The sequence below is a fragment of the Macrobrachium rosenbergii genome, chromosome 58 (assembly GCF_040412425.1).
Source record: "Macrobrachium rosenbergii isolate ZJJX-2024 chromosome 58, ASM4041242v1, whole genome shotgun sequence".
In the NCBI taxonomy this organism is placed as follows: domain Eukaryota; kingdom Metazoa; phylum Arthropoda; class Malacostraca; order Decapoda; family Palaemonidae; genus Macrobrachium; species Macrobrachium rosenbergii.
In genome coordinates this window covers 13270572-13286618 of record NC_089798.1, presented here as the reverse complement: position 1 = coordinate 13286618, position 16047 = coordinate 13270572, and the positions used below count along the sequence as shown (strand labels likewise).

Sequence of the window (16047 nt, the reverse complement as noted above, 5' to 3'; positions counted from 1 at the left end):
TGCAATGAACCACCACAGCGCTGTCCAACACCAGCCTGATGTGAATTTGGTTGGCGGGGCGGAGCTTTTTCAGGGTTAGAAACACCGCCATAGCTTCTAAGGTGTTTATATGGAACTGTTGGAACATTGTAGACCATGTCCCTTGTACTTTTTGTTTTGGTGAATACCCTCCCCAGCCGCTTAATGAAGCATCTGTGTGAATCACCAGCGCTGGAGGAGGGAATTGAAGCGGGACTGACTTCGACAGGCCACTGACTGTGGACCATGGCCGCAGTCTCGCCTTCAAAATCCGTGGGATAGAAGAGACTCTGTCTCTGAGCCTGACATTGGCTCGACTCTGCCACACTCTGTTTATGTCTTTTAACTTCACTTTTAAGAGCAGGTCCGTCACTGAGGCAAATTGAAGGGAGCCGAGGATCCTCTCTTGGGACCGGCGTGATGCTGCTTTGTCCTTCAAAAACTTCCTGGTAAGGGAGGCAATCTCTTTCCGCTTGGACGGCGGAAGGGATAGCCTGTACGAAGACAGGTCCCACTGGAGGCCCAGCCACTGAAACCGGGACTCCGGAGTCAAGCGGGACTTCTCCCTGTTCAGCTGGAACCCTAACAATTCCAGGAACTTGACGACTATGGTCGTAGCCTTCCGGCACTCTTGAACTGTTGGAGCCCAGATTATCCAATCCTCCAGGTACGCTGCTAGGGAGATGCCCTGGGACCGGAGCTGTTGAACTACTGTCTCCGCCAGCTTTGTAAATATCCTGGGGGCTATATTGAGTCCGAAAGGCATGACTCTGAAGGAGTAGGCTTGTCTCCCTAGCCTGAAACCCAGGTAGGGAGAAGTTCCACAATCGGGGCGTGATAGTAAGCGTCTGAAAGATCGATAGAGGTGGTGACGGCTCCACGCTGCAGTAGAGGCCAGATGCCAGCCACCGTAAGCATGCGAAACTTGTCGCATTTTATATAGAGATTTAGACGCGACAGATCTAGAATCACTCTTTGCTGATCGGAACCTTTCTTTGGGACAGTGAACAACCTGCCTTGGAACTTGAGGTGCCTTACTTTCTTTATTGCTCTCTTGTTGAGCAGTTCCGTCACATACTCCTCCAGGACTATGGAGGGGGGTTGGTAGAACCTGATCAGAGGAGGGGGATCTTTGATCCAGCTCCAACCCAGACCCTTGGATACAATGCTGTGTGCCCAAGGGCTGAAGGACCACTGGTCTCTGAACCAGTAAAGTCGACCACCTACCTGACTGATCTCAGTGGGAGGAAGCAGGTTTGTTTCCTCTACCACGGCCAACTTTTCCCTTGGAGGCAGAGCCAGGTTTACCTCTGTATGGGGCTCGACCTCTAACCCCCCTTGCGCTCCTATTAAGGCCGTGAAAAGACCCCCCCCTCATAGGTAGAATTATGCGGGAGAGGAGGCGTGCGAGGGTGCAGCAAGGGACTGGGCTGGTTGGACCAGAACAAATTGTTGGGGTTGAGCCTTGGAGGTGGAGGGTTGGCCCACCGCCGAGACCGGGACTGCCTGAACGACTGTCTGGTGAAGAGGTCGTTTATGGCGACGAAAACATTTCCCAAACTTAGACTGGGAGGTACCAGACTCTGGGGTTTTTCGCTTGTAGGCGGAGATACCCCAACGAGAACGAAGGCTTTGGTTGGCTCTGGCAGCTTCGCCCTGAACACTTCCTACCTCAGCCTCTGGAAACAGGTTCGCCCCCCAGATAGAACTTTTCATGAGCTTGTTAGGCTCATGACGTATGGTGGCATCCGCAAAAATGAACTTGCGGCACTCCAACCTTGCCACCATAAAGTCATACAGGTCTGACTGAAACCCTGCTAACAGGGATTTAGCCAGAACCTGAAACAGGCGTTCCTCTGCAAAGGAGACGGCGGTTGCTTCTGTTATGCACAGGGAGCTCAAGGATCGGCCTAACCGAGACCGAGCCTCAAACTCCGCCTTGAGCAAAGCTTCCGGGATCTTGGGAAGTTGCTCGCTAAATTGGGAAGACGCACAATCAGCGTCCAATTTACCCACCGTAAAAGTGGACGGAGCGTCATTCCAGAACTCGCCACCTCCCGGGAATACCAGGGATGTGGAGTCCGTCTCCCTTAGCTGAGGCAAGGGTTTGCCGTCAAAGCAAGCCTGGGCCATTGCTAGAGCGACCTTGCTAAGGCAGGGAGTGGGTAAATTATCCCCCAAGGAGAACATGGTGTAATTCCCCTTGAAAGGCGTCAGTTTAGTGTTCTCAGCCTGCCACTCCGTAAGAGTGCGCAGGAGAGCAGACTGCGCTTGGTCTCTTGGGAAGATCACTGTCTCCCTAGGGACCTTGTCCGAGCGTACCCAGGCTTCCTCCGTCAGCCTAATGAAGCCTGGGTAAGGGGGCAGGAGATCAGGAGGGAAGAACTCTAATTCCTCCAGGCGTCTCGTGCCAAGACCTTCAATTGTTAAGGTGTGGCACGAAGAGCAAAGCGCCACGGGTTCCCTACAGCAAAGGGAGGGAGGTCAGCCGTATCAGGGATCTCGTACTGTGGATCGGCCCCGCCGGAGCGAGCCATACCCGCCAGTAGAGAATCGTGGCTGTGAAGCTTCTCTGCTATTTTGGAGAGCTTCGCGTCAACCTCCGCCGAGAACCTCTCAAGCAAGGAATTAGCAAAGGCCTCAGGGTCAAAGGCAGGCTGGCAAGGAGAGCTTGGTTTAGATGCTCTCTTACTCGCGCCAATGCCCGAGGTTCCTAGTTTGCTCCCGGAGGCCACAGGTACTGCAACCTTGGCCTTCGACGGGGGGAAAGGAGATGCTTTCCAGGAAGACGAGGACTTGTAGCCCTTCGCCTTCCATGAAGTCTTCAGCTTCAACTTGGGGACAGCAGATGGAGCCCTGTCCCGCAAGATGGAAGACTTCTGAAAACCTGAAAAGGAAGAAGCAGATGACGATGGGGAGTCAAAAAGGGCGCCCGCCCCCGTAGCCTCACTTACCTCTCTACCTACCTCTTGGTCCGGCTCCGTGTTCATTGGTTCCAAGTCCAAATCTAAGGCGGCGACGTCCTCTGAAACTCCCTCGTAAAAAGGGTCTTCTTGGGGTGGCTGGGTTGCGAGTTGTATCTGCCGGATGATTGGGGCAGCCAATTCCGCCGGGACAGCAGCAGCCACCCGGGCGCCGGGGTAGAGCAGGTCTCGCAAGTTGGCGTCGAGGACGTAAGGACTCCCCGACGGCACGTTCCTCCCAAACCCAGCCACCCAGGCGCGGAGGGACTCAAGGGCCTCCTTCTTAGAGGACTCGACAGCCTGAGGGAGGGAAGAAAGTCACAAATAATAAATTGTAGCATAAGGATATGAACTACAATATGAGCATATATCAGACTGGGTAAAAACGTGAGTGACGAAAGGCGAGAGCTTACCGATTCGTCCTGGACAGTGTTGACCAAGGCGAAGCAAACCTCACAGCCGTCAGGATGGCAAACGATAAGTTCACCCAACCGGACCGCACAACCAGCGTGGGTCCGGCACACCACATGTCCGTAAGGTTGATGGAGGGTGGCGGTGCATCCTGGCTCCTCACAACGCACAATCTGTAAGTGTAAAGAGTACATGAACCTACCACTCTAAGAAACTTAAACTAGGCAGGCATGGGTATTTCAATCTACCACCGGAGTACTCCGGAGGGAAGAAAACCCCCGTCAAAGATGGGCCTACTAGATAATAAATTAAATAAAGCGGTAAGCAAGGTGTTCTCCGACCACCGGAATACTCTGGTGGAGCGAGAGAACTGAGTCAACTGGGTCCTACCACAAGGGATGCCGGAATAAAAAACGGCGGAACCCGAGGGCAGGACACCGGACTCCAAGGACAAGTTAATGACTAGTGGCGGAGTGAGCAGCTCACTCCGCTAGTGGATATGCATACATAAAATAAAAGAGATGGTAAAGAACTTGTAATAAACAAATGCTTCACACCTTCCGGAGTCCGGAAACACCCCCTCCGGAGATCCCCAACCTCTATCGCTAGAAAACAGAAGGAGGGTGAGGCAACCAACTACGCGAGGCCACAAGGGCCGGAGAAAGTGCCAGTCAACCCAACTAAAGTAATCTCGAACGTCATGAACTCAGGGAGAGGACGATGAAGGAAACCCAAGAATGTTTGAAACTCGCTCGAGAGCAAGTTAACGAAACATCGAGCCAAGCACATTGCCACCGGAGACTTGTCCTGGGAGAGAGCGAATCCCTCCACCAGGGAAAATCCCCAGACTCGGAGAAAACGTCAGTAGACGTCATCCGCACGAGAGGCAAGAGCTGGTTAGGGTTAAGAGGAGGGAGGGGGGAAGGGTTGGGGGGGGTAGGGAAGAGAGTAGGCCCGAGCCAGTGAAAACAGGAGACTGGGGAAGAAACTTCACCCGCTCAACTGCAGTCACACACCGCGTCAAGTAAATTAATACTAGCCGTGGAAGGTCGTAGCCTACCTCAGGGGAAAGCGACCTAAGGACTCGCCAGCTCACATCTAGTCATAGCCTAGGTCAGTACCTGCACCTAGGCATAGCCTAGGCTAACAGGTTGGGAGAAGAAAAGGGAGGGGGAGGAAAAAACGGGGAGAGAAATTTCCGAGCTGGAAACCAACCAGAGCCGAACGAAAGAGAGGGATGCCATGACAGCAAAGAGGAGACACAACCATCGAAAGTTTTACCCTTCTGAGAGAAGGGGAAGACAATGGGGCTCACTCTACCACTCAAACAACGGCTCATGGAAGGAACAACAACAGAAACTCCCTCAACCTGAAGATTCCCCTACCCTACACCTAACCTAACTGGGAGAGCGGGAGACCAGGAAGCAATGCTAGCCTAACATAAACATAAGGTATTGATAAGGCTAATAACTAGAACCATAAATCACCATCGCTAATAAAAAAATTACACATAAACCATGAATACTTGTGTTCGTGCAAGGCGCATAGCCAAGCTGAGAGGAGCGACAGGGTATTACTGATGCTCCTCCGCACATAAATTAGGGCAATAAACAATAACACCAGCACGACAATAAAATAATAAAGCGGCTAATACTGTCAATGGGAACACACCCTGGCGGAGGAACCCAAGCGGGAAATGACAGGAACCCTAATGAAGGAACCCGACAAGTGGATCAAAATAAATATAGAGAAACACCGTTACAACCCGCCCAGGAAACACCACTAGGATGGAACCCAGGGGGAATAATGATAAGAATATAACAACAAGGAGAAAACCCAAACAGAACAAGCTGGATGGGCAAATCTCGCCGTCGGCATGGCCGGCTGGGGGATGCCACGGCGTCATAACAACAATCGCACAAAACTTTAAAATAATGATTGAACCAGCCAAACTTATCATAAAAACCCCACAAGGAGATGGTACTTAACTTGGTGACAGAAAAGCTGTTCGAAGACATGCTGGGTAATCCAAAAACAGCCCAAAAACACGAGCACAAAAATTCAACCAGTGAAAATCTCACGTGCTAGAAATGGAATGATGTAGGTGGCGCTGGAGTCGCCGCTTGGTGGGCGGGTGAGTGTAGGGGCTGGAACGGCTCTCTACTCTTCCCGGGGGATTTGACATGGGGATGTCTATCGAGTGTGGCTCTGTGGTTGTGATTCTTTCACTCGCCCTTGGTAATACCGACGTCTTCCATATGGAAGTCGATTGATCTGGGGGAGTAACTCCAGCATTCCTGAAAGCATTTTTCTCTGGTATGCTTAGCAATATTTATACCTAGAAATTCGTGTTAGTATGGAATTTCACCGGGTGACATGGGGCCGAGCTCAGAAATAGGCATTTCAAGATCAGTAAATGATTCTTCAGTATCACTGTCGTCATGGTAACTTGCCATAAATGGGCTGAAATAATAAATAAATAAAATCAAGAGACTAACAACTTACGCGACATCAACGTAATAAATCAATAATATATCAAATAAAGTCTAAAATGACAAATAAAACAACCAACTTACTTAAAAAATGTTGAAAAGAAAAAATAAAACAAACAGATTCTCAAAGTCACTACTGGAGAGCTGGTAATGGTGCGTACTTGGTGTAAAAGAATATCACAAAATAGTCAAGGGATTAGCTAACAAAAGACACGACGTCAACATAACAAATCAATAATATAACATATAAACAGTCTAAGATGACAAATAAAACAACCAAATTTACCTAAAAACAGGCGAAAAGAAGCAAAACAAACCAACAAACAAATGACCAAGATGACCATTAAAGTGCTGCTAATGCTGCGTAGTCGGTGCGACAAAAACAAAAAAATCATTCTTGATGACTCATGACTTCCAGCGGCAAGTACCACGGCCAAATATACGATAGAGCATGAGATATCTTGAAGAAACCTTAAAACAACACTGTGGATCACAAGATATCTCGTATTGGTCCTATCCAGTATTAGCATTTAAATTTTTTACGAGATATCTCGTGGTAAGTCCAACATTTTTGAACACTGGTCACAAGATATCTCAGGTTAGCCCGGTAAGGGGTTAACACGGAAGTTGTGTATTATTTGGGGTCATTTGTATTATTTGGGTTTTTTTATCATTTGCATCACTTGCATCATTTATGAAGAGCGACAGTTGCTTTAATTACGGGGGCAGTCTAGAGGTTTGACGAAGACATATTGTGTTGCAATTTACTATTGAGGGGGGAATTAGGGATGACTTAGAGGTGACAATTACTTTTTTTATAGTACACGCTATGGTTTTCAATACTGTACTGAGAATGAGACCGATTCTTTCTGTGTTAAATGAGATTAAATCTCAGGTGTAAGTGGTAATGGCAGTTTTACAGGGGCTGTTTTTATGTGACGTTTTGCCTTTGGGGGTGTTAGAGTCTACCTTACAGAATGCAGCTTATGTTTGAGAGTTTTAATGTGTTTTTACTGGTAGTGATTTATATGGGCACTAGGGGTAATAACAGTATATTTATTAGACAGGGTTAATTGCGGAGATACGTATGGGTGCCAAGGAATATTTTTTTTTTTTAGTTATAAGTTACGACCTTTTCCTAGCACATATAATATTAGAATAGGAATGTTAGAGGGTGTGTGTTACGACTGACATTTGACCTAACTGCTACAGAATGTACATTACGCACAGTTCCGAAAGACCGTGGTGATGCCATCGGAAACGACTCCAGCGATTTTCTTTCAAAGATGGAGGTTGACAAGGATTGTGCCACATCACATTGACATCATTACAGTAATTCTAGAGGGGGCCACAACTTTAATGGAGCATGCATGATAGTGGCTACGCAAATTGTCGACATGGGTAAGAAGACCTACTACCCATCAACAAGGATCTGTATGCAGCATGTGCATAATCAGTACGGGGTTGTGGAACTACCATCTATGCCGGAGATGGCAGAGATAACTATTTTGCCGGCATTGACAGAAGAGGAAGAGGGCTTTCTTTATACAAGTAGTGTTTGAGTTACGATAATTCGCTTTTATGATGGGGTTAGCAATTAATATTGATAGCACAATACGTATTTTTAAATTTCGGGGGCAACTGACGCAGGCAACAGCATACAATCAGGCAGCGTATGGTGTACAATACGTTGGCCCAAGAGGCTGGAATAGATACATTAATTCAATGAGCCGACCTCACTTGCTCTCGCTGTGTAGGAAGTTAAAATAGGTCAGTGTTCGTTTGCGATTTCTGTGCGTTTGTGAGTAAACTCTAAAACTCAAATTTGTATCAGTATGTCTGCCAAACACCCAAGTGTGTCTCCTGCTGATAGTGCAAAAAAGAACGGGCAGTCTATCACTCTGAAGCAGAAAATGAAAATTATCAACCAACGTGCCACTGGAAAGCCCATGACGTCATGGTAATCGCACGTGAGGAGCATATATCGCAGTCGACGGTATCCACCATCCTTAAAGACGAGTAATGGATAATGGACGCTATAAGGGCATCTAATTCAATTTATTCGACAGTTATATTGTAAAGTCCCTGCTCAACGCGTTCTCTGTAGAGAACATCCCGTTTTCTGCGGTGCCTTTTCATCAACCTAAGGTCGATCGGAATATATATTTATCATCATAATTGTAACCTGTATATATGTTCTTTTTCTAAACAATCATGTTTTATGTACAAGTAACAAGTTATTTATGTTATGTGTCAGACACTGTTGATCACTATGTTCTCTGTATGAACCTGTCCTGTTTTTGTAAGGAATTAGTTTGACCTCAGGTCACCTGTAAATCTTTGCACCAGCGGTCTGTGTGAACTACGCAGACGTTCGCATCCCGCTTTACAAGCACCTTGTTTTCATCAATAAACCAGCAGTACTTGTCTTCCTGCTCATTATTTTGCACCTTATTCCGACTCACTCAGAATAAGTATACCATTTCAAATCATCATTGTTGTCGTATAGCCTATATGATCTGAAACATACTAACCCAAATCGTAGCCTAAGTCTTATGCTATGACACCCAGGTTACTTCACTCTCATGTTAGTTTAAATTGTGATTATAATAATACATTGCATTGTGCATATTTACTAAACTAGCAATATGAACTTATTATTGGCGTATTCAATTGTTTCTAGCTCGACGTACAATTAGACTGGTGTAAGCACAGTCTCTATTTCACTACCCTCATCTAAAGTACACCTCAAGAAATTCTCCTTACATTTCGATATGCATATCTTCTAAAGAAAGTTTCCCTTCAATGCACTTTAAAAGGAATAGGAATACTTAAATGGATTTGTAGACACCGACAATTATGGCTGTATTCTTGAGTCCCCCACCAGCTCGAACCACTCTACGTTAAAGCTATGAAGCGACTGCCCTCACAGCCATCTTTGACCAAAAACCAAACCTTCAACTAACCACCGTGCGACAACCGATCCATTAGTTAAGCAAAACTACAAGTACACTTACAATCAAACATACGAAACAACTAAGAAAACATTTTTCACTAATAATAACAAACAACGAAACATAATATCCTTCTTCTACATAATATGCATTTCCACTTTACGTAAATTTAAAGAGAATACTTAAAACTATACCACAACTTGTGGAAAAGTACAATCTCTCTTGTCGAAGTTTCGACACACCTCTCTCACAATATCAAAGAGGATGGGGCCTTTGGAAGAAATGGAGCAGTTACTGGTCACATGGATGGAGGACCAGATACAGAAGCGTATGCCACTCAGCCTCTTAACCATTCAAACAAAGGCTCGCATGCTTTTCGATGAACCAAAGAAAAAATGATGATAACCACAACAAAAGTTTTGTATCAAATGCTGGATGGTTTCATCGTTTTAAAAACCGTCATAATTTTCATAGTGTGAAAATTAGCGGTGAAGCAGCAAGCACTGATGCCAAAGGAGCCACTAAATTTAAGGATGTTTTACATAAGATCATCATTGATGAAGGGTACTTGCCAGAGCATCATTGATGAAGGGTACCTGCCGGAGCAAATCTTTAATGTCGATGAAACAGGACTGTATTGGAAGCGTAAGCCTCAATGGTCCTAAATCCATATAGAAGCAACAACAATGCTTGTGTTTAAGGCATACAAAGATCAACTGACTCTTCTGCTTAGGGGAAATGTAGCTGGGTATAAATTTAATCCATTCATGATTTATCACTCCGAAAATCCAAGGGCATTAAAGAGAATCGAAAAGCATATGCTTCCTGTGCATTACCATCATAATAAGAAAGCATAGATGAATGCAATATTATTCGAAGACTGGTTTGTGCATTGCTTTATTCCAAAAGTGAAAGATTATTGTATGGAAAACAAAATCCTCTTCAAAATTCTGCTGATTCTAGACAATGCTCCAGGCCACCCTCAGAACATCGGAGATATTAAAATCCTCTTCAAAATTCTACTGATTCTAGACAATGCTCCCGGCCACCCTCAGAACATCGGAGATATTAACGAGAATGTAAAATATGTGTTTCTGCCACCAAACAAAACTTCTCTCATACAATCATGGATCAGGGCGCTGTGGCTAAGTTCAAGGCCTATTACCTTTGGAACATGTTTGCTCAGGCTGTTCAGGCTATGGATAATGGGGAGAAAGATCTCAGAACTTTCTGGAAGGAATTCATCTTCTGAACTCCATTATGAACATTGGAAAGGCGTGGAAAGAGGTAAAGAAAGAATGTATAAATGGCGTTTGGAAGAATCTGCTACAAGTGTATGTGAACTCATTTAAAGGTTTCGATAAGGATGAAGTTTAGATTTAGAAATTGATGAGGAAGGTATCCAAGATCTTTTGGATGTGCAAGATGTAGAGCTAACAGCAGAAGATTTAATTGCACTTGCAGAAGAGAGAGAAAGAGCAGAAGAGGAAGAAGAAATTGAAGAAGAGCCAGAGCGAAAGTTTACAACAAAACCACTGGCAGAGGTTTTTGCCTCATTTGAACAAGGACTGAAACTTTTAAGTGAAATGGATGGGAACATAGAACGGTTTGCTAAAGTTGAGTGAGCACATCAAGACGCTGTTGCACATTACCGAGTCATTTATGAAGAACGAAAAAAACGCACTATGCAACTGACGATGGAATACTTCTTTAAGAGAACCACTCCAGTGGAATCGCCTTCCGCCACCCCTACCCCCACCTGCACCCCCTCCCCGACATTTGAGCCTAAATCCCCTACATCTCTTAACAACTTTGAAACACCTGAACTAACAGAAGAAGAAACACTATCTGAAGAGGAGCGAGTTGATGATCATGCGGCTTTAACATCCTCCTCCTCTTCCAATTTTTAGTTATACATAGCCATGAACAGCCTGACACCATTCACGTATGCCGACAATGGACCGGATCTTGGTGAGTCTGATTCTTGTTCCTGTTATTCAATTTCTTTTTGTACTGAATTATCATAAGTCAATCTGCACTGAACCTGCAGAATTAGCTGATATTAATAATCACTACTGTACCATATATGTGTAGAGTATATTGTAGGCTAGGCTACTGTTTACGTATACGATATACCATACTGTGCGCTAGGCTAACTCTTGTTAGTGTTATTCAATTTCTCTTTATACTGCATTATCATCATAAGTCAATCTGCATTGAACCTGCAGAATTAGCTGACACTAATAATTACTATACCGTATATGTATAGAGTATACTGTGTAGTGTAGGCTAGGCTACCATAGCCTATATGTATAGATGGTACTGACTACCCTAGAGTAGGTTAGGCTATATTCGAGATACCATTTTTTCAACATACAATGGGTTTTTTGGAACCTAACCCCATCGTAAGTAGGGCAATAACTGTACACAGGAATTAATACTACCAGGTGTTATGGCAGTTACTCAAGATTATAATCATAATGTGCATTGCTATTTTTCTCAAGTGCACCAATATGCGTTGCTTTAAACAGAAGCTGGCCCTGAGCGTGGAGATGTCGATGATACATGCTGTGACAGAATAAACTTGCAATATGCCTGACTGATGTCAAGGGCGACACCGAGGTGGTGACAGAGCTCTATATTACTAACAGGATTACATGCCACACACTATAGAAGTCATTACGGCAGAGGAGGAATAATTAAAAGTTTTCGAATTCAGCGCTGTCCAAGCAAACCTCAGCACTTCTGGTGAGGATTCAGAAGTGTAAATCTTTCAGAAGGTGCTTGGGAACAAATCATGTGGGAACGGAAGTAGATTCTGCAAGTGATCATTGGTGGCTTAAACATTGTTTGGAAAGCGCCTAGATACAGAGTCACATGTCCATAGATGGAAATTTCCATGGAACCTTCTGGTCTAGTTCTAATCAGATTCTGGGGTGTGTTAACGGAAACGTGAATTCGGTCATGCATTACGAAATCGCTAAGTGAGAATGGGCATGTGATAGACTACTTACTCCTTTGTGATAACCCAAACTAAGAGGACATGTTGGAAATGCTCGGAATTGAGATTTCCATTCGCTTGAGAACAGGTAGAGATTTAGAAAAATTACTAACCTTTACAGAACTGATTATTTAGTGATTGTTCTTTTTGTCATTATTTAACATTTGTCTCATGTGTTTTTGGTGTGTTTATAAACTGGATTTTAATAGAGATGGTTCCATTCTTTGCCAGTATGATGATGTGTATAATGAGCTGGGGATGAAGAAAGGATTAAATAAGATGATCAAGCTGTCAATGGCTAGAAATAAGAGCATCAAAGATATTACACATAAACAAATAAAAGATCAAGATGGGGTAGTACTTAGAAAGGAGGAAGACATTGTGAAGAGATGGAAAGAATATTTCAAACAGCTGTTAAATGAAGAAAATAATAGACTAATAAGAGGGGATGGGCAGGTGAACATTGGCATGATGATGAGGTTTTTAGGCAGGAGGCTGGATGCACTGAAGATGAAGAATGGGAAGGCAACCAGACCAGACATGATACCTGTGGAGGCATGGAAGGCATTAGGGGATGAAGGAGTGGATATACTTTACAATCTTATGATAAAGATCCATGAGCAGGAAAAGATACCAAATGAGTGGCGTGGGAGTATACTGATCCCAATCTTCAAAGGGAAGGAAATGTCCAAGAGTGTGGTAATTATAGGGGTATCAAACTAATGTCCCACACTTTGAAGATACTGGAAAGGGTGACAGATGCCAGACTAAGAGAAGAAGTAGAAATAGGTAAAGAGCAGATGGGATTTATGAAGGGTAGGGGAACAACAGATGGTATATTTTGTCTGAGACAAGTAATGGAGAAATTCAGGGAAAAACAAAGGGGCCTACATATGGTATTCATTGACCTTGAAACGGCTTATGACGAGTCCCGAGACAAGAGGTATGAAGGAGCCTGAGGGAGAGGATGGTACCAGAGAAGTACGTGCGATTGATACAGATGTACTGGAATGTATTTACCAGTGTGAGGAGCAGTGTTGGGGAGATGGAGGGTTTTGAGGTGAGAGTGGGATTACACAAGGAGTCGGCTCTTAGCCCATTTATCTTTAACATAGTGATGGACGTTATCATAGAGGAAGTAAGGGAGGCAGTACCGTGGAACATATTGTATGCGGATGATATTGTCCTGTGTGCAGAGAGCAGGAAAGATCTGGAAATAAAATTGGAAAGATGGAGACAAGTACTGGAGGACAGAGAAATGAGAATAAGTAGATCTAAGACAGAATGTATGTACCAATGGGGGGGGGGGTGATAGGGAAAGTATTCTGCTTGGGGGAGAACCAATAAAGAGTGCTGATAATTTTAAGTATTTGGGATCCTTTGTTAATGCTGGAGGAAGTATGGAAGAAGTAAAACATTGGGTACAGGCAGGCTGGAACAACTGGAGAGCGACTTCCAGAGTTCTTTGTGACAAAAGAGTACCGCTGAGGTTAAAAGGAAAATTTCATGGTAAGAACAGCAATGATGTATGGCATGGAAACAACAAGCTTGAGAAAGACAGAGGAGAAGAAGATGGATGTGGGAGAAATGAGAATGCTTAGGTGGATGGCTGGGGTGACGAGGGAGGATAAGATCCGGATTACATTAGGGGGCCGACCAAGGCGGTGGAAATATCAAAGAAAGTGCAGTAGGGGAGGCTGAAATGGTGTGGATACCTGTTGAGGAGAGATGAGGACCACGCTGGTAGACATACTATGGGGATGGAGGTCCAGGGAGGAAGAGGAAGAGGGAGACCAAGAAAGAGATGGAAGGACTGTGTGAGGGGAGACATGCGTGAGAAGGGAAATGATGAGGCAGAAGCACAGGATAGAAATAGATGGAAACGGCTCATCTGAAACGGTGACCCCATATAAAAATGGGAACAAGCTGGGAAGAAGAAGAAGTTCCATTGTTTGCCAGGAATGTTTCAATGGAGCCATGGGTAATTGTGGTGGTCACGCATCTGCATAGACATGCGGGTGATACAGTAAAGCCATAGTGAGAAAATGGTCATCTTAAAGGAACAGTGACTTAAAGACTTACAAATACATGGAGACTTTGGGGGGGGGGAGGTGTAATGACTGAAATGGGGGAAGAATCCAATTTATAATTTCTGTGTTACTAAGATGATTTGTTGTGGTAGATATTCATTTATCATTACGTTCTTTCAGCTTTTTTTTGCATTTTCTTTTCTTATTTACCATGTTTTTAATTTGTTGTTTGTTAGCTTCACAGAATAAACTATTTTTAGTAAGATTAGGTTTGATTTCCACACCATAGATAAAATAGGAGAGAGAGAGAGAGAGAGAGAGAGAGAGAGAGAGAGAGAGAGAGAGAGAGAGAGAGAGAGAGAGAGAGAGAGAGAGAGAGAGAGAGGGGGGGACTGTCGGTCGAGTCTGCCAACTTCACAGGTAGGTGAAAATAACGTTAAGCCTTAGGGCTTTAACATATATTTGCCCATAAATATAAATATACTCGGGGATTGCTGTTGGTTTTAGTTCTCTTTTACAATATGTCAGCTGTAATTGTAATTTTATTTTTTCTCTTAACATGTGTATTTGCATATCTACCTCTTTCCATTGATGTGTGTTTTTTTTTTTAAATTGGCCCACCTTAAAGTTTGCCCAGTCTAGGGGTGTTCTTAATGAATATTTTAGCCCAACCTCTAAGAGCTAATGTACCCACCAATGATAATGGATGGTACTATATCTCAACTTGTTATTAAGTACTATAATAATTTGAGTTAAGGCTCCTGTTATCGTACTGGTAACTTATACAGTAACTGAAAACTATTGGTTTAATATCAATAACCAGTACTGGAAAGTATTTGCTCCATTTCACTCAGGAGCCAAACTTTGCCTTATTCAAACTTGTGATGTCACCATTCCTTAAAACACAAAAACTCCCAATAATAAAGATAGGTGGGGAAATTTCTCTAATACATAGTTCATTTAAAATATTTTCAAATTATTAGCAAAGAAACAGAAACACTTAGCTTAAAATTAAGCGGAAAGTTATACACGTAATGGGAGATTAACAGTCATGGTTATTTTGTAATCTGAGAAATTATGTTAAAATAAAATTTTCCTTTCCACTCCATAAATGAAAATTATCTATGTGTAATGAAATAACTACTGACTAATTATTTTCAGTAATAAAAGTCCAAATTAATGAAATCTTAAAAGCTGCCAAAGTTGACAGCAAAATCTGAATGCATGACAAAGCTTAATCCCTAATCCAAAATCCCTACCTTGGAGGAAGCACTGCTGGGATTTAACAATTATGCTCTATTGTAAAAATGTCAAGGAACAACAAAATTTTTACAGGGCCACTGGCTTTCCTGCAACAATATCCACAAACTTTGCCAAATCGGCAACACAAAATAGAAATTCTTCTAGAGCGACTTTGTTAGGAAAATTAGATAGGGAAAGAATAGAAAGAAAGAGAGAGAGAGAAAGAGAGAATAAACAGAGAGACAGAGAGGGAGAATAAAGAGAGAGAAAAGAGAGAGAGAAGAATAATTAAGCCTGGGTTGTTTTTGCATCGAGAGGCTAGAAGTGCTGATTAACGTAAACCACCTTCCACGAACTCAAAACAGTGAGCGAGTATATCGCGCCCAGGGCCATAAAACCGATCATAAAATCTGGAAACTGTGGCCTCGCGATTTAGCTTACTCAGGATTACTCAGCACCTCGTCAGAAGAAAACATTTCCAGCCATATCTATAACCTCGCCTTCAATAGGAGGCGTTTACATGGAATTGGGGCTGGACAAAGTGATGTAATTCAACAACCTCCAATCAAACATTCTAGGGAGGGGTCTTTTACACCCCATCCTAAGATCATTTCCAATCAAATCCTCTAAGGAGAGATTTGAACAACACCCACCAACGTCCTTCCCAGTCAATTGTTCGAGGGGAGGCCTTACAGATAAAATCTTCCAATGGGACACTGAAAAAGGAGGAGTTGTAGATTACAAGAAAACCCAGGGGTTCCAGAGAAACAAGAAGCGAGTAGGACAGCATTCGAGTTCCCATCCACCAACGAGAGATATATCTCCCATTGCTTTCGTGCTTCCAATACAGACTGAACTGAACTGTTTAACATGAATGATTTCGTAACTGTAACCAAAATTTGTACTTTTGTAGTTAACTTTCATCATTAAAGTAAG

The 16047-nt window shown here is 43.7% G+C and overlaps 1 protein-coding gene and 1 pseudogene across 5 annotated transcripts in view; one reads left to right on the top strand and one right to left on the bottom strand.

Annotated features, from left to right (window-relative positions):
• The window catches only part of l(1)G0020 (RNA cytidine acetyltransferase l(1)G0020), an 803858-nt gene that overhangs the window by 190036 nt on the left and 597775 nt on the right, over positions 1–16047 (bottom strand). The window lies entirely within an intron of this gene.
• On the top strand, positions 12321–13752 carry LOC136837175 (uncharacterized; annotated as a pseudogene).